The sequence below is a fragment of the Hemitrygon akajei genome, chromosome 20 (assembly GCF_048418815.1).
Source record: "Hemitrygon akajei chromosome 20, sHemAka1.3, whole genome shotgun sequence".
NCBI lineage: Eukaryota > Metazoa > Chordata > Chondrichthyes > Myliobatiformes > Dasyatidae > Hemitrygon > Hemitrygon akajei.
The window spans coordinates 42,012,440-42,027,918 of NC_133143.1; the positions used below are offsets into that span (position 1 = coordinate 42,012,440).

Genomic DNA, 15,479 nt, shown 5'->3' on the forward strand with positions numbered 1-15,479 from the left:
TATAGCACTTTTGGTATGTTATCTCACTATGAATAATTTCTCCTTTAATTCCATTCATTTCCCTCAAATTAAAAGTGGGAACTCACGTGATTTCAACTAAGCCTGATTCTTGTTGGGATATGTGGAACAAACCTCGTTTCAATTCTACTCAACTTTCTCCCACATCTTTATTGTATTAATACTGTTTCCTGGTACAGGACCCAAAAGTGACATAACCTTTGCTGTAATTTTCAATCCTACTCTCCTTTCACATGGACCTTATGAAATTTTTCATGGTTTCTCTATCTCAATTTCAGGAGATGATTAGTTACTGGAATTTATCTCAAGCACATGGACTGTCTTAGCTTCCCTGATTTCGCTCCTATCTATCCTTCTTACCTTTCAGGTGGCATTCTTTTCTTTCAGTTTTTCTGCCTCATTTCTCACACCTCTTTTCTTCCCAGTGGTTCTGATATGTTTATACCTCAAGCATAGCTTCCCCCTACCACAGTTGACAAGGCACTACGGTTTTTTCAAATTTGAGGAACTGATAGAGCTGAAAAAGGGGAACTAGAGAAATCACATGAAAGTTCATGCTTGTAAATCCTGACTTAAGTGAAACGTTGGCATCAAATAGCCTAAATATAATCAGCAAATTTGGCAAATGTGCAAGGGTCACAGCAAGTGTTTAGTGACATTAGCGGAGGAATCTGGTAAAGGAACTTGTGAAGTTGGTCAATGAAATAATTAGGGAAGTGTCGGAAAGATTTCAGGAAATGGGTAAACTGGACAGTTGATGATGTCAGTTATGAAAGGAAATGTTCTGGCCTCAGCTGATTTGAGAACAGCTTTGGTAAAGAGAGCAAAAATATACTTGCATTCATATAATTTCCATTTCTTCATTGTCCATAAAATGGTTTGAAATGTGGACTTGTAGTGTACATGGCAAGCTCCTAGAATCTAGGTGACTAGATAATCTAATGATGTGGAGTAAGGCTTAAGTATTGACTAAGAAATGAGGGAAATCTTCCTCGTCTTCAACACAGGTACATATGCATTTTACTAAAGACTTCACTACAAGGCTTTATATTAGAACTTCATCCGAAAGACAACACTTCTACCAGTATGGCACCACTGTATATTAGATTGTTGGCCTAAATTTTTGTGCACAGGTCTCTTAATTCGCACTAAGTCCACATGTGTCTGATCCAGGGGCAAGAAAATGGCTCAGTGAGTTACATTGTGCACTACAACCAAGGTTGCTAGTCTTATGGTTGTGCCCTTGAATGGAAAAGCCTACAAAATGTAGTGGATGCAGCCCAGTCTGTCGCGAGTAAAACCATTCCCATCATTGTGTCCATCTACATAGAGAACTGTCATCATGGAGTTCCATCCAGACCATGCTCTCTTCTTATTGCTGCCACCAAGAAGGAGGTACAGGAGCCCCAGGACCCACACCACCAGGGTCAGAAACTGTTGTTACCCCTCAACCATCAGTCACTTGAACTTACGGGGACAACTTCACTCACTCCAACACTGAACTGTACCCACAATCTATGGACTCACTTTCAAAGACTCCTCATCTCATGTTCTTGATATTTCTTGCTTCTTATCTTATTTTGTTTCTTTGTATTTAAATGAATTACTTGAATGTTTTCACCAGACTTTTGACACAGGTACTCTACTCTTTATGGTAAATGGAGCTCGTCAGCCTGGGAAGGTAGTCTATCTACGAGAGGGAAAACTCTGATTTCAAACCTCCGCTGCCTTGTGGCCATACCCACTCATGGGAAAGGCTTCGGGAGTAAACCCTGAGGACAAATCTGGAGCTGGAGTCCCTAAGGCAGTCCGATGTTGTCTTCACCTTGCTCTGGCAACTCCTGCGATGTCACTGATGCCAAGCTGTATCAGCCCTTGCCCTTCCCTTGGACAACATCGGTGGCATGGCGAGGGGAAGACTTGCTGCTTGGGCAACTGCTGGTCTTCCATACAACCTTGCCCAGGCCTGCGCCCTGGAGAGGCAGAAGCAAGACTTCCCAGGAGCATATCCATGGTCTCGTGAGACTTAACGATGCCATTTACTCTTTAGAGGCATTGATTGTGTGGATAGTCAAAGGCTTCTTCCCAGGGCTGAAATGGCTATCACAAGAGGGCAGTTTTAAGGTGCTTGGAAGTAGATACAAAGGAGATGTCAGGGATAAGTTTTTTATGCAGAGTGGTGAGTGCATGGAATGGGCTGCCAGTGATAGTGGTGGAGGTAGATACTATAGGATCTTTTAAGAGACTCCTGGATAGGTAGTGGAGCTTAGACAAATAGAGGGCTATGGGTAACCCAAGGTGATTTCAAAATTAAGTACATGTTCCGCACAACATTGTGGGCCGAAAGGCCTGTATTGTGCTGTAGGTTTTCTATGTTTCTAAGTCACATTCCGAGGTTACTGAGAGAACTGAGAAAATGCTTCAAGGAAATGTTCTTAAAGTTTCTGTGAACAAGTATAACATTCTCATAGACCCATGCGAATCTCTGGACAGTATCAAGAACGTAATGAGAAACCTCTTCTGGGTTTTGAGTAATTCTAAGTAATGTAAGTTTCTTCTAGGAGGCATGTAGAAACGCAACGGAACTGAAGGAATGCCATAATCACCCATCCAACCTATAAAGCACCGACTGCCTCGCTTGTACTGAACTCACAATACCTTATGGAAGCCCTGCCCCACTCCCGCGACTGCGGCGTCCTGCAGTGTTATGTAGCCAGCTGGGATACCCTCACTAACCATCAAACGTGAGTGACCCAAAGTGTCATGCAATGTTCAGGCGGACGTGCCTTCTGCTAGCCTGTAACCCTCAGGTCCGTCTCGGGCTGTCCTGTAACCTTTGACCGGTGCTAACCCAGACCCACCAGGCCGGGTTGGCCAATGACGGGCGCTACCCTAGAGTGCGGCTCCTCCGTCAGGTCAGGTGACGGACTATTGTTGACAATCTGCCGCTCAGTCTCGCCTCCTTTGGCCGTGTTCATTGGTTCAGTGGCCCGGGCACGGCGCAGCGGCCACGCTGATTGGCTATCTCATGTGTCGCTCCGTGGCAGCTGCAGACGCCAGAGGTTGGTTGGTATGCGGCCTGGCCTGTTGTAGACATAAGGCGGTGAGTGACCGGGGTCTGGCTGGAATCTGTCTGGCTGCTTTATATGTGAAATATAGTAAAATGCTGCGGGAGTTCTGATCTCCTCCCAACACACGGTGCTTTTGCATCACTGTGGAGGAGTGAGGCCAGAACCAACATGAAGTCCAAGGCCATAGTCTCAACCCGATTATACAGACGATGGCAAAATATCAGTTTGCTGTTCCCATTTAAATCTGATCTAACTGCTATCGTTTTATTGCTATGTCTTTGCACTTTTAGATCAGTATTTGTAAGCCATTGATCCTTTCTTGCATTTGCTTCTCCTGAAATGTTTGAATAAAACAATTGTGTTTTGAACACTTTTGGATTCATTTGAATCTTCCTTGACTCTTCTCAACAATGATAATGGCATGTACCTGCATTTTATCTTTAATAAAATATATCAAAGCAGTAGCATGCAGAAGTTGCATATATGCCTACCTGTCTTCAAAAAAAATCCTAAAAATCTATACAATAGAAACAGCTCACTAGATGTTTATTTAGTTTATGCTCTACTCAAGCCTTCACCAAACGTGTTACATCGAAGCCTATCTATTCTGTTACGTTATTGAGAGAAACTTCCTCTTTAATGCTATTTGGTCCAATAACGTCGCAGCAAGTTCTGCTTTTTGAAATAATGAAGTTTCTCCTGAATCCTTTATTTGACTATTTTGTAATTTGTGCCCCTATTTTTTTTTGACTTCTCCATATAAGTGGGAAGGCCTCTATCCTTATCCTACCAGGCCTCCTTTATTTTAAAGACCTATACTAGATTATTTCTCAGGTTTTTGTTCATTAGAGAAAATAGATTCAGCTTGTTCAGTTTTTTTTGGAAAAGACAGCATCTCTGTTCTGACATAATTTTGTAAATTATTTCTTTAGTGCCTTAACAATATATTTTTTGTAACATGAAGACTATAATTATGTTAAGTTCATTATAGCTGGGGGTGGTAGTGTGGCTGGGCTACTAAGGCAAGCAGAATCATTTCTACTAACACAAGGGCCAAAAATGGGTTTCTGGCACCTTAAACCAGTCACTCCGGGCAGATGGGGCTTGTCATCTGTGGATCTCAAATCTCTGCTGTCTTGTGGCTGTACCCACTCATGGGGAGGGCTTTGGGAGTAAACCCTAAGGAGCTGGGCAAATCCTGTGGTGATAGTGTCAAACTGTATTTGCCGATCCTTTGTATTCATCAGCTTCGAGAGGAGAAACCTGTTACATTGACATCAGCTTGCTCCCCATATCACACTGCCTTGGCTTGCATATCATGTAGACAGCTGGAACGCAACATCCGTGGTTGACCCCGACCATGTGAACCTGAATCCCTGTACAACTTCTACTTTGTCAATGAGTTGCTTGCTTCCTTGTTTTCCTTGTAGACTGCATCATCACTCCTGTTTATTTTGAAGTTCCTTTCCTACATATGTTTATTTACAGTTTATTTTCTTGAACTTTGCTGTCTTTCTCAATTATTTGACTATTTGCTGTTAATTATAATTTTTTAGTATTGCATTTACATTTTACATTCTAATCCTTTATGTAGATACTCACCTATTCCCTGCACTGATGACTGTCAAACTCTGTCCACATTCCTCCAGTTTGCTTAGATTCAACAAAGCCTAATTATTTTGCAACTACAGTGGTTTCCTATGTATTATTTCATATATTTTCATGTGAAATGTGCTCTGATTGTAGTTCTGCTTTGGTGACCTTTACAAAATTCAAGCCTATTGCATCAATAAAATTACCATTACCTCTTGCCAGTTGCTTTATGCTGAATATTGTGTTGCTATTTTTCATTTCGATCCTAACAAAATTCTTGAGTTACTTAATTTATACTGAGAGTGAAGAAATGGGAACTTGTTTGCATTTGGTATAATCTTGCCAACACCTTAAAATACGATAATAATACACCATTGTAAATACTTACTCATTATTAGTGTACATTGTTCCCATGCTAAATAAATTTAGGATTACATGAGTGAGTTAATATGGTACTGTGAGTTCAACTGGCTCTCTGCCTGATAATGGATAAGGCATGCAATGTTTTAGGGCATCCCCACTGCTTTAAATGTACAATAAGAAAGAAAGATTCATCCTGCATCAATGAAAAGTAAAATGTATTGGAAAATATGAAGCTTCTGAGTTGCATGAACTCCCAGATTGTACTTTAGATCTGACGTGTTAATGCATGAGGAATGTCATGAGGTGAATGTAAGAGCAGGGAGATTTTGTTATTCATTTTGCAGTCCCGAGAAGTCATCGGAATTGCGTCGTGGGAGAGAGAGTTTAAAACAAGCGAGCAGGGGCAGTTGGCACATTTAATTGAGTCACAGTCCTGAGGAGTAATCTTACTGTGTAGAACGAGAGAGAATTTAAAAGAAGCAAGGGGGCAGTCAGCATATTTTGCGCAACTGTGTTCCTGAGGAGACATTGGAGTGTGTATAATTAAGCACTTGGCAGAGTGACATTGTGTGACTGAGCCAGTGTTGGAGTGGAGAATTGTGGCTTAGGCTCATTGAGGCTTTGGCAAGGAAAGGCGTAGCCATAGGTAGATTATTTTCATTATTTATTCTTTCCTTTTTCCTTATTGTACAATTAGAGCAGTGGAGATGCCAGGTAGGGTAGTGGGATGTGGGAGGGGAAGTGTCACTGATGACTACTCCTGCAAGAAGTGCATCCAGCTATAGTTTCTAACAGATCGTGTTAGGGAGTTGGAGCAGGAAGGAGAGCTTCAGATCTTTGGATCATTGGGCTCTCTTCCAGGGATTTATACAGAAGGGATGGTTTACACCTGAACTGGAGGGGTGCTAATATCTTAGTGAGAAGGTTGGCTTCTGCTGCATGGGGTGGGGGGATGAACTCTCGATCTTTTGGGAGTCTTAAGGGTTGATAACCATACAGGGAGGTACTTACACCCAAGGTGCAGGCCACAGGTAACTTGGTGACTGTCAGGAGGGAGAAGGGGATAGGCACCCAGTGCAGAGTACCCCTGTGGCTGTTTTCCCGAACAGCAGGTATAGCACTCTGGGTACTGGTGGGGAATGAACTAGCAGAGGAAAGTTACAGTGGTGAGGTCTCTGGCACTGAGTCTGACTCTATGGTTCAGAAGGGAAGAGGGGAGGAATGGCAAGCTGCAGTGATAGGGGATTCATGGATTGGGGGAACAGAGAGGAGGGTCTGTGGATGAGAATGAGATTCCTGGATGGTTTGTTGCCTCCTGGGTGCCAGGGTCAGGGGCATCTTGGATCCACAGCACTCTTGGGAATGTGAGAAGCCAGAGATCCACATTGGTACCAATGACATGAATCAGAAGGGTGACAAGGTCCTGGAAAGTGGGTTCAAGGTGCTGAGTTTAAGGACAGACCCCAAGGGTTGTGATCTCAGGAATTCTACCTGTACCACATACTAGTAAGGCCAGAAATAGGAAGATGTACAGTTTTAACATTTGGCTAAGGAGATGGTGCAGAGGGGGTGGGGTGGGGGGGGGGGGGGGAACTTCAGATTTTTGGATCATTGGGCTCCCTTACAGGGGAGGTGGAACCTGTGCAAAAGAGATGTTTTGCACCTGAACTGGAGGGGGACAAATCTCTTAGTGGGAAGGTTTGCTAGTACTCCATTGGGGAGGGGGTTTTAAACAGTAGTTGCAGGGGTATGGGAACCAGAGAGCCAGAACAAATAGTGAAGTGGTTGTGGAGAAAGATGTTGTTCGGCCTACGTATAAGGTCAGGAATCAAAAGATTGAACATGGTGTTCTGAACTGTGTATATTTCAGCGCAAGGTGTAAAATAGGAAGGCAGATGAGATTTTGGGCATGAATCAGCATATTGAGTACCATTGTAGACATTAGTGAGACTTGGTTGCAAGATAGGCAGGATTGGCAGCTCATTTTTCCGTGGTTCTGTTGTTTTAGATGTGATGGAGTGGGAGAGATTAAAGAGGGAGGGATGGTATTACTAGTTAGGGAAAATGTTATGGCCGTGCTTACTTAGGACAGACTGAAGGACTGGTCTAGTGAGGCTGTATGAGTAGAACTGAGAAATAAGAATGGTATGACCACTTTAATGGGGTTATATTATAGAGAACCCAAAAGTTTGTGCAGCAAACTTGTAGGGAGAGCGCATACTGTTGTAAGAAACAAGCTTCTGATAGAGGTGATTTTAACTTTCCACATATTAACTGGGACAGTAAAAGGGCTGGATGGGAAGAAGTTATCAAATGTGTTCAGAAAGTTTTTCTTAATCAGCATAGAGTCCCAAGTAGAGAGATTGTGATACTGGGTGTCCTATTAGGGCATGAGGCAGGGGGCAGAAGTTTGTGTAGGGGTACACTTTGCATCTGAAGATCATAATGCCATTAATTTCAAGGTAAGTATGGAAAAAGATAGGTCTGGTCTTCCAGTGGAGAATCCAAATTCACAATTAAATAAAGGGAATTACAGAGGCATGAGAGAGGAGCTTGACCGCTGCATTGGAGGAGGATACTGGCGGGGATGACAGCAGAGCAGAGGTGGCTGAAGTTTCTGGGAATAGTTCACAAGGCGCAGGATAGATATGTCCCACAGAGGAAGAAGTTCTCAAATGGCAGGGTTAGGCAACTGTGGCTGAAAAAGGAAGTCAAGGACTGTATAAAAGCCAAGGGAAAGGCATATATGGTAGCAAAATCGAGTGGGAAGTTGGATGATTGGAAGCTTTTAAAATCCAACAAAAGGCAACAAAAAAAGCTATAAGAAGGGAAAAGATGAAATATAAGGGCAGACTAGCCAATACAGTAATATAAAGCAGGATACCAGAAGTTTTTTTCAGTTACGTAAAGAGTGAAAGGGAAGTGAGAGTTGATATTGGACCACTGGGAAATGATGCAGGCGAGGTAGTAATGGAGGACAAAGAAATGGCAGATGAAGTTAATGCATACTTTGCATCTTTCTTCCCAGTGGAAGACATTAACAGTGTGCCAGAGGTCTGTGAATGTCAGGTAGTACGAGTGAGTGGCATTGCTATTACAAAGGAAAAAGTACTAGGCAAACTTGAAGGTCTTAAGGTGGATAAATCACCTGGGCCAGAGAGACTACATCCCAGAGTTGTGAGAGAGTCATGAGAGAGGTTAGTAAAGAGACAATGGATGCATTGGTCATGATCCTCCAAGAATCATTTGATTCTGTCCATGTCCCGGAGGGCAGGTAGATTGCAAATGTCACTTCACTCTTTTAAGAAGGGAGGAAGGCAAAAAAAGGAAATTATAGTCCAGTTAGTCTAACCTCTGTGGTTAGGAAAGTGTTGGTGTGTATTATTAAGGATGAGGTTTTGGGGTGCTTGGAGACTAACGATAAAATAAGTCAAAGTCAGCATGGTTTCTGTAAAGGGAAATGTTGCCTGATAAATCTGTTAGAGTTCTTCGAGGAAGTAACAGCAGTGTGGACAAAGGAGAGGCAGTGGATATCATTTACTTGGCTTTTCAAAAAGCATGTGATAAGGTGCCGCTCTTGAGGCTGCTTAATAAGATAAAATCCTGTGGTGATACAAGAATGATACTGGCATGGATAGAGGAATGGCTGACAGGTGGAGGCAGCGAGTGGGAATAATGGTGGCCTTTTTTGATTGGCTGTCAGTGACTAGTGGTGTTTACTCGGGGAGTCATTATGGGAGCCATTACTTTTCACATTGTTCGTCAATGATTTAGATAGTGGAATTGATGGCTTTGTGGAGGGGTAGGTAGTGCTGAGGAAGCAATGTGATTGTAGCAGGACTTAAATCAGTTGGAAGAATGGGCAAAAATGTTGTAAATGGAATACAGTGTTGAGAAATGTGTGATAATGCATTTTGGTAAAAGAAACAATAGTGTGGACTATTATCTAACTGGGGAGAAGGTTCAAACATCAGAGGTGCAGAGTGACTTGGGAGTCCTCGTGCAAGACTTCCTGAAGGGTAATTTATAGGTTGATTCTGTGGTAAAGAAGGAAAACACAATGTTGGCATTCATTTCACAAGGAATAGAATATAAAACCTAGGAGATAATGCTGAGCCTTTATAAGACACTAGTCAGGCCATACTTAGTGTATTATCAATAGTATTTATACATAGAAAATCTAGAGCACATTACAGGCCCTTCTGCCCACAATGTTGTTCCAACCACGTAACCTAGTCTAGAACCTGACTAGAATATCCCTACTGCATAGCCCTCTATTTTTAAGCTCCATGTACCTATATAAGAGTCTCTTAAAAGACCTTATTGTATCCAAATTTATTCTTTGATAATAAATGCATTTTGAACCCTGAAGTACTGTTTCAGTTCATCTACTCCTAAAGAAGTTATAAATTCCTCCATGGCTAATATTTGTTATGTGGATAATGCAGGATTTTCAGTATTTTATTCAGAAGCTCATCTCAATGATACCCACCTAAAGAACTGTAAATATAAATCATTCCTGCATATTATTGGGCCCCATATCTCAGAGTGGATGTGTTGTCATTGGAGAGAGTCCAGAGGAGGTTCACAAGGATGATTCTGGGAATGAAAGGGTTAATATATGAGGAGCGTTTGGCAGCTTTGGGCCTGTACTCACTGGAATTTAGAGGAATGTGTATGGATCTCATTGAAACCTACTGAATGTTGAAAGGACTAGATAGGGTGGATGTGGAGAGGATGTTTCCTATTGTGGGGTATCCAGAACTAGAGGGCACAGCCTCAAAATTGAGGGGTGACATTTTAGAACAGTGCTAAGGAGGATTTTTTTTTTAGCCAGAGAGTAGCAAATCTGTGGAATGCTCTGCCACAGACTGGTGAAGACCAAGTCCTTGCATATATTTAAGGTGGATGTTGATTGTTTCCTGATCGGTCAGGGTATCAAAGGATGTGGTGAGAAGGCAGGTATATGAGGTTGAGTGGGATCCGGGATCAACCATGATGGAAAGGAGGAGCAGATTCAACGGGGTGAATGGCTTAATTCTGCTCCTATGTCTTATGTTCTTAAATTGGAGAAAGGCCAATTTTGATGGTATCAGAAATGATCTGGCAAGTATGGATTGGGATAGGTTGTTTTCTGGCAAAGGTGTACTTGGTGAGTGGGAGGCCTTCAAAAGTGAAATTCTGAGAGTACAGAGTTTGTATGTTCCTGTCAGAATAAAAGACAAGGATATCGGGTTTATGGAACCTTGCTTTTTAGGCGATATTGAGGCCCTGGTTAAGAAAAGGAAGTATGTAGCAGGTAGATGCAGGCAGGAGCAAATGAGGTACTTGTGGAGATTAAGAAATGCAAGAGAACACTTAAGAAGAAAATCAGGAGGGCTAAAAGAAGACATGAGGTTGCTCTAGCAGATAAGGTGAAGGATCATCCTAAGGGCTTCTACAGATATATTGGCAGTACAATAGCAAGGAACAAAATTAGTTCTCTGGAGGATCAGAGTGGTACTCTATGCATGGAGCCGAGGCAGATGAGATATTAAATAGAGTCTTTTCATCTCCTTTTACTCAGGAGATGGACACAGAGATTATAGATGTGCACCAGAATGGTCATGGACCCTATACAGATTACAGAGGAGGTGGTGTTTGTTGTTTTGAGGCAAATTAGGGTGGATAACCAGGCTCTGACAAGGTGTTCCCTTTGACCCCGTAGGCTGGTATTTCAGAAATTTCAGCGACCCTAGCAGTGATACTTAACACATCCTTAGCCATGAGTGAGATGTCGTAGGTTTGAAGGATAGCTAATGGTGTTACTTTGTTTAAGGATCTGGACCAGCTTGAAAAAATGGGCTGAAAATGGCATATGGAATTTAATACAGACAAATGTGCGGTATAGTACTTTGGGTGGACCAACCAGGGTAGGTCTTACACAGTGAGTGCTAGGGCACTGAGGAATGCAGTAGAACAGAGGGATCTGGGAATACAGATCCGTAATTCCTTGAAAGTGGAGTCACAGGTAGATAGGGTTGTAAAGAAAGTTTTTGCCACGTTGGCCTTTATAAACCAATGTACTGAATACAGGAGTTGGGATGTTATGTGGAAATTATATAATACTCCAAATTGCGAGGCCACTTTTGGTCACCTACCTACAGAAAAGATGTAAATAGATTGAAAGAGTGCAGAGAAAATAGATGTTGGTGGGACTTGAGTACCTGAGTTGTAGGGAAAGGTTCAATAAGTTAGGATATTATTGCCTAGAATGTAGAAGATTGAGGGGAGAATGATAGAGTAAACAAAATTATGAGGTGTATAGATGGGATAAATGCAAGCAGTTTTTTCCCACTGAGGCTGGGTGAGACTACTTCTAGATATCATGGGTTAAGGTTGAATGGTGAAATAGTTAAGGGAACATGAGGGGGAACTTCTTCCATGTAGAGGGTGGTGAGAGAGTGGAACTAGATATCAGTGTAAGTGGTGGATGCGGTTCGATTTCAACCTTTAAGAGAATTTTGGATAGGTATATGGATGAGAGGGTTATAGAGGGCTATGGTCCGGGTGCATTTTGATGGGACCAGGCAGATTAATAGACTAGATGAGCAGATAGCCTGTTTCTGTGTTGTAGTGTTCAATGACTTTATGACTCTAAAAGAAAGTGTTGGAAATACAAAGGATTCTGGTTAATTGAGCCATTAGTTAATTGGGACAACTCTTTTAAAAAAAACAAAAAAAATAGTGAAAATAGCCGGGATTTCCTTTGCTTATTTAGGAAAATGTTGTTTAATTGGGCAGGAGAATGTTGTCAAAGTTTCTAATTAGCGTCCACTTGTGTGGCAGTTACACATGAAGGTTAACGTCATTGGGAGAAATGTGTATAATTCATAACCACTGACATTGAATTGGGCTTTCGCTTTAAGGGGCTGGTCTGACATTGTTATATGAGGATTTTTAGCGCGCTTTGGTTGTGTAGGTTTTGGAGTTTAATAAAATATGTTACAGGTTTCGTTAGACATAAAACGCTTCACTTAATTTTATTTGTGTAAACCTACATTAGTGACCCCGATGCTGTAGGACAATTCCGGAGTTATTGAACATGTCAGCCAATGCAGCTGCCTGGTCAGCAAAGCCCCCGACATAAGGATGCCCATGGCTGTGAAACACACCGCTGGGCCTGAGCTTTTACCATACTCACTTTGGTAGGAACACTAGGAAGTGCTGACTGCCTTGCAGCTTTGACAGTGCCAGCGCATCGGGACATCAGAGGTCTGTGAATACCGTGGGTTCCAGCTGCCGGGGTCATCTTCTGTTCATTATGGGTACTCTTTCAGAGTGATGCTTCGGCTGTGACATGGGTGCTCAAGTGAGTGTGCTACCAGCATCGCCTATTGATGAGAAGGCAAACAGCGACAAGACCGGCAGCGGGATCCAGACTTACAGGACAGAATGGGCGATGTTACACACGAGACTTCATCCTGGCTAAAGTGCCTAGACCTCTGCTCGGTGCAGGTTTCCTGTGTGCCCAACGACTGCTAGTTGATTTTAAGAACTGTCGGCTTGTGCATCTTTGGGTCGTTACGCTGCTCCTCCAGGAAGTTCCCCATAATGACTCTGTCAAGTGCACGCATCACCACATGTGAGTTTCCAGACCTTACTGAGCCCACATTCTCCACTAGTCACAAGCCATGGGATTGAACACCACATTCCCTCAACTGGCCCACCAGTCCATGCTCGTGTGCAGAGACTGCACCTAGAAAAACTGGCAACCGGGAAGGCTGAGTATGCCGACATGGAAAGACTTGGAATTGTATGCCAATTGGATAGCCCCTGGGCTTCACCCCTCCATGTGGTCCCTAAGTCTGATGGTAGTTTCCCCCCCATGTGTGATTAATGACAGCTTAACAAGGTTACCACCCCGATTGTTACCTGGTCCCACACATTTAAGACTTTTCGGCAAGTTTAGCTGGAAAGTTAATTTTTTCAGAAGTTGATCTAGTTAAGGGCCACCATCAGGTTCATGTGCGCTCGGAGGACATTCCCAAAACAGCTTGATAAGCACATTTTTCCTTTTTGAATTTTTGTGCATGCTGTTTGGACTGAATAATGCAGCACAGACTTTCCAATGGCTGATGGACTGTCTATTAAAAGACATAGATTTTGTTTACTTGGATAACATACTTGTTACCAGCGAGTCCAAATCCGAACATGTATCTCATCTCCGCACACTTTTGGAGCGCTAAAGCCAGCATGGGTTTATTATTAGCACTGCCAAATGCCAGTCTGGGTTGTCAACCATTTGATATTCTCGGCCATCGCATTTCCACAGAAGGTACAAAACATCTCCCATCAAAGCTAGCCGCTATTATGGATTTCACTACAGGAGCTTTTAGGCATGGTGAATCTCTATCACTGCTTCATTCCACGAGCTGCTGAACTTATACACTTTCTGTATAGTGTGCTTAAAGGCAAAACCTCTAACCAAGTGCTTGACTGGTCAGTGGACATGACCAGGGCATTTGATGATACCAAGCGAGCTCTTTCTAATGCGACCCTACTAGTGTACCTGCATCCCAGCTGACCAAGATACTGACCTTGAGGTCCAGGCTTACCGAACAACAGTCATGGGTGTGTGGTTGGCTGACACTAAGTTTGGGAAAGCTAAGGTTTCTCTCCCGTGTGAGATGTCTCAACTGGTAGCCCTGGCCCCTTCGTGAGCCTTTTGCATCTGGGCTGGAAGGTCTTACAGAAACTGGTTGCACTAAAGTTTGTTTGACACAGCCTCAAAAAGTATGTGCTTGATTGGACTGCAGCTTGTGTGGAGTGCCAGTGGCAAAAATTAAGCATGTTCAGGTGCCATTGGCACCTTTTGAGGTCCCTGAGCAACGGTTTGACAATGTCAATGTGGACCTTATTGGTCCTCTTACACACTCCTGTGGTTTCACGCACCTTCTGACTATGCTAGACTGTATCACCAAGTGACCAGAAGTCGTCCCTCTAGCATCGATGGCGGCTGCAAATGTGTCTCATGCGTTCATAAGCACCTGGGTAGTTCGGTTTGAAACCCAATCTGATGTTTCCTCTGACTGCGGTCCCCAATTCATTTCAGACCTCTAGGCTGCAGTGGCCCAGAACCTTGGCATTTGATACATCACACCACGGAGTATCACCCGCAGTCCAAGGGCCTATGTGAGTGGTTTCACCACTCTTTAGGTGATTTCATTCCTAAAATGAAATTGGGCCACAACTGCCTGGTCAGCCTCTGAACAGAGTTCCACTCTCCTCAGTAAATTTAATTCCCTTTTACCTATTCCTACCTCCTATCAAGGCATACAGCACTCTTTGGTCCCTGTTGACTTACATTCCACCTCATTTGTTTTCTTCCATCATGATACATACCAACATCCCCTTAGGTCCCCTTACAATGGCCCGTTCCATGTTTTGGAATGGGGTAAGAAGACCTTTATCATAGATTTCAGTAGGTCGCCTTAAACCGGCCCACCAAGATTTGGAGTATTCCGCTCCCTGGTGTCACAACGTGACCATGAGCCAGAGGCATCTGCGGCTTGCCTGCGCTTTAGACAGGCTCACAATACTGGTTTTAATGAATTCTGGGGGGGGGGGAGGTGGGGTGCTGTGTAGGGTCACATAACTGGGAGAAATATACATAATTCACAACCACCGACATTGAGTTGGAGTTTCACTTTAAGGGGCTGATCTGATGAGATCACATTATTATGTAAGGATTTTTAGTGTGCTTTGATAGTGCAAGTTTTGGAGTTCAATAAAATGTGTTACGGGTTTCGTTAAACATAAAACACCTGACTTTGTTTTATTTCCGTAAACCTACAGACACTACTAGCTTTGTGGACTGAAGGGCCTGTATTGTGCTATAGGTTTTCTATGTTTCTATCATTCTATCACTATTCCATGCTTAGAGCGAACAGTTTTTATGTAGCATCAGTTCCATATGTTTGTGCTCAAACAGCTGTGATTTTTGTCACTGATAGCTGGCGAGAAATAAGCAGTACGGCAATTCAGAACTGTTTTGCTCACCACAGTTTCAAGCATTCAGGCATGCATGGAGATGCCAGAAATATCTGGGGGTGAAAATGAAAAAAAAAATCACTAGTTCATCAAGTTAGGAATTATGAAGAATTTGAAGATATTGACAATCATCTTGAATGTTGCAATGAAGATAAAGATTTGGAGATTGCTATTGTTAAGAGCATTGTACATTGGCAGTTATCTGCACTAGGTGTCTGTGCTGATTTTGTTCATTTACTGTCAATCAAATGAATACGGCAGCGCACACTGGATTCATCGATAGCTGATAGGAACTAAGACAGTTTTATAGTACTATAGAGGTATTGGCAGTGTTATAATTATTCTGTATGTCATTTAAATACATAATTTGTTGTGCAGTTAAATAGTAGTTTGTCTGTTTTA

The 15,479-nt window shown here is 42.8% G+C and overlaps 1 protein-coding gene across 1 annotated transcript in view; it reads left to right on the plus strand.

Annotated features, from left to right (window-relative positions):
- The first annotated feature begins 2,985 nt into the window (after window positions 1-2,985).
- The window catches only part of LOC140713758 (FYVE and coiled-coil domain-containing protein 1-like), a 223,568-nt gene continuing 211,074 nt past the window's right edge, over window positions 2,986-15,479 (plus strand). The window contains exon 1 of the mRNA XM_073024245.1: window positions 2,986-3,121. The gene's annotated coding sequence lies outside the window, so the exon portion shown is untranslated. The remainder of the gene's footprint in view (window positions 3,122-15,479) is intronic.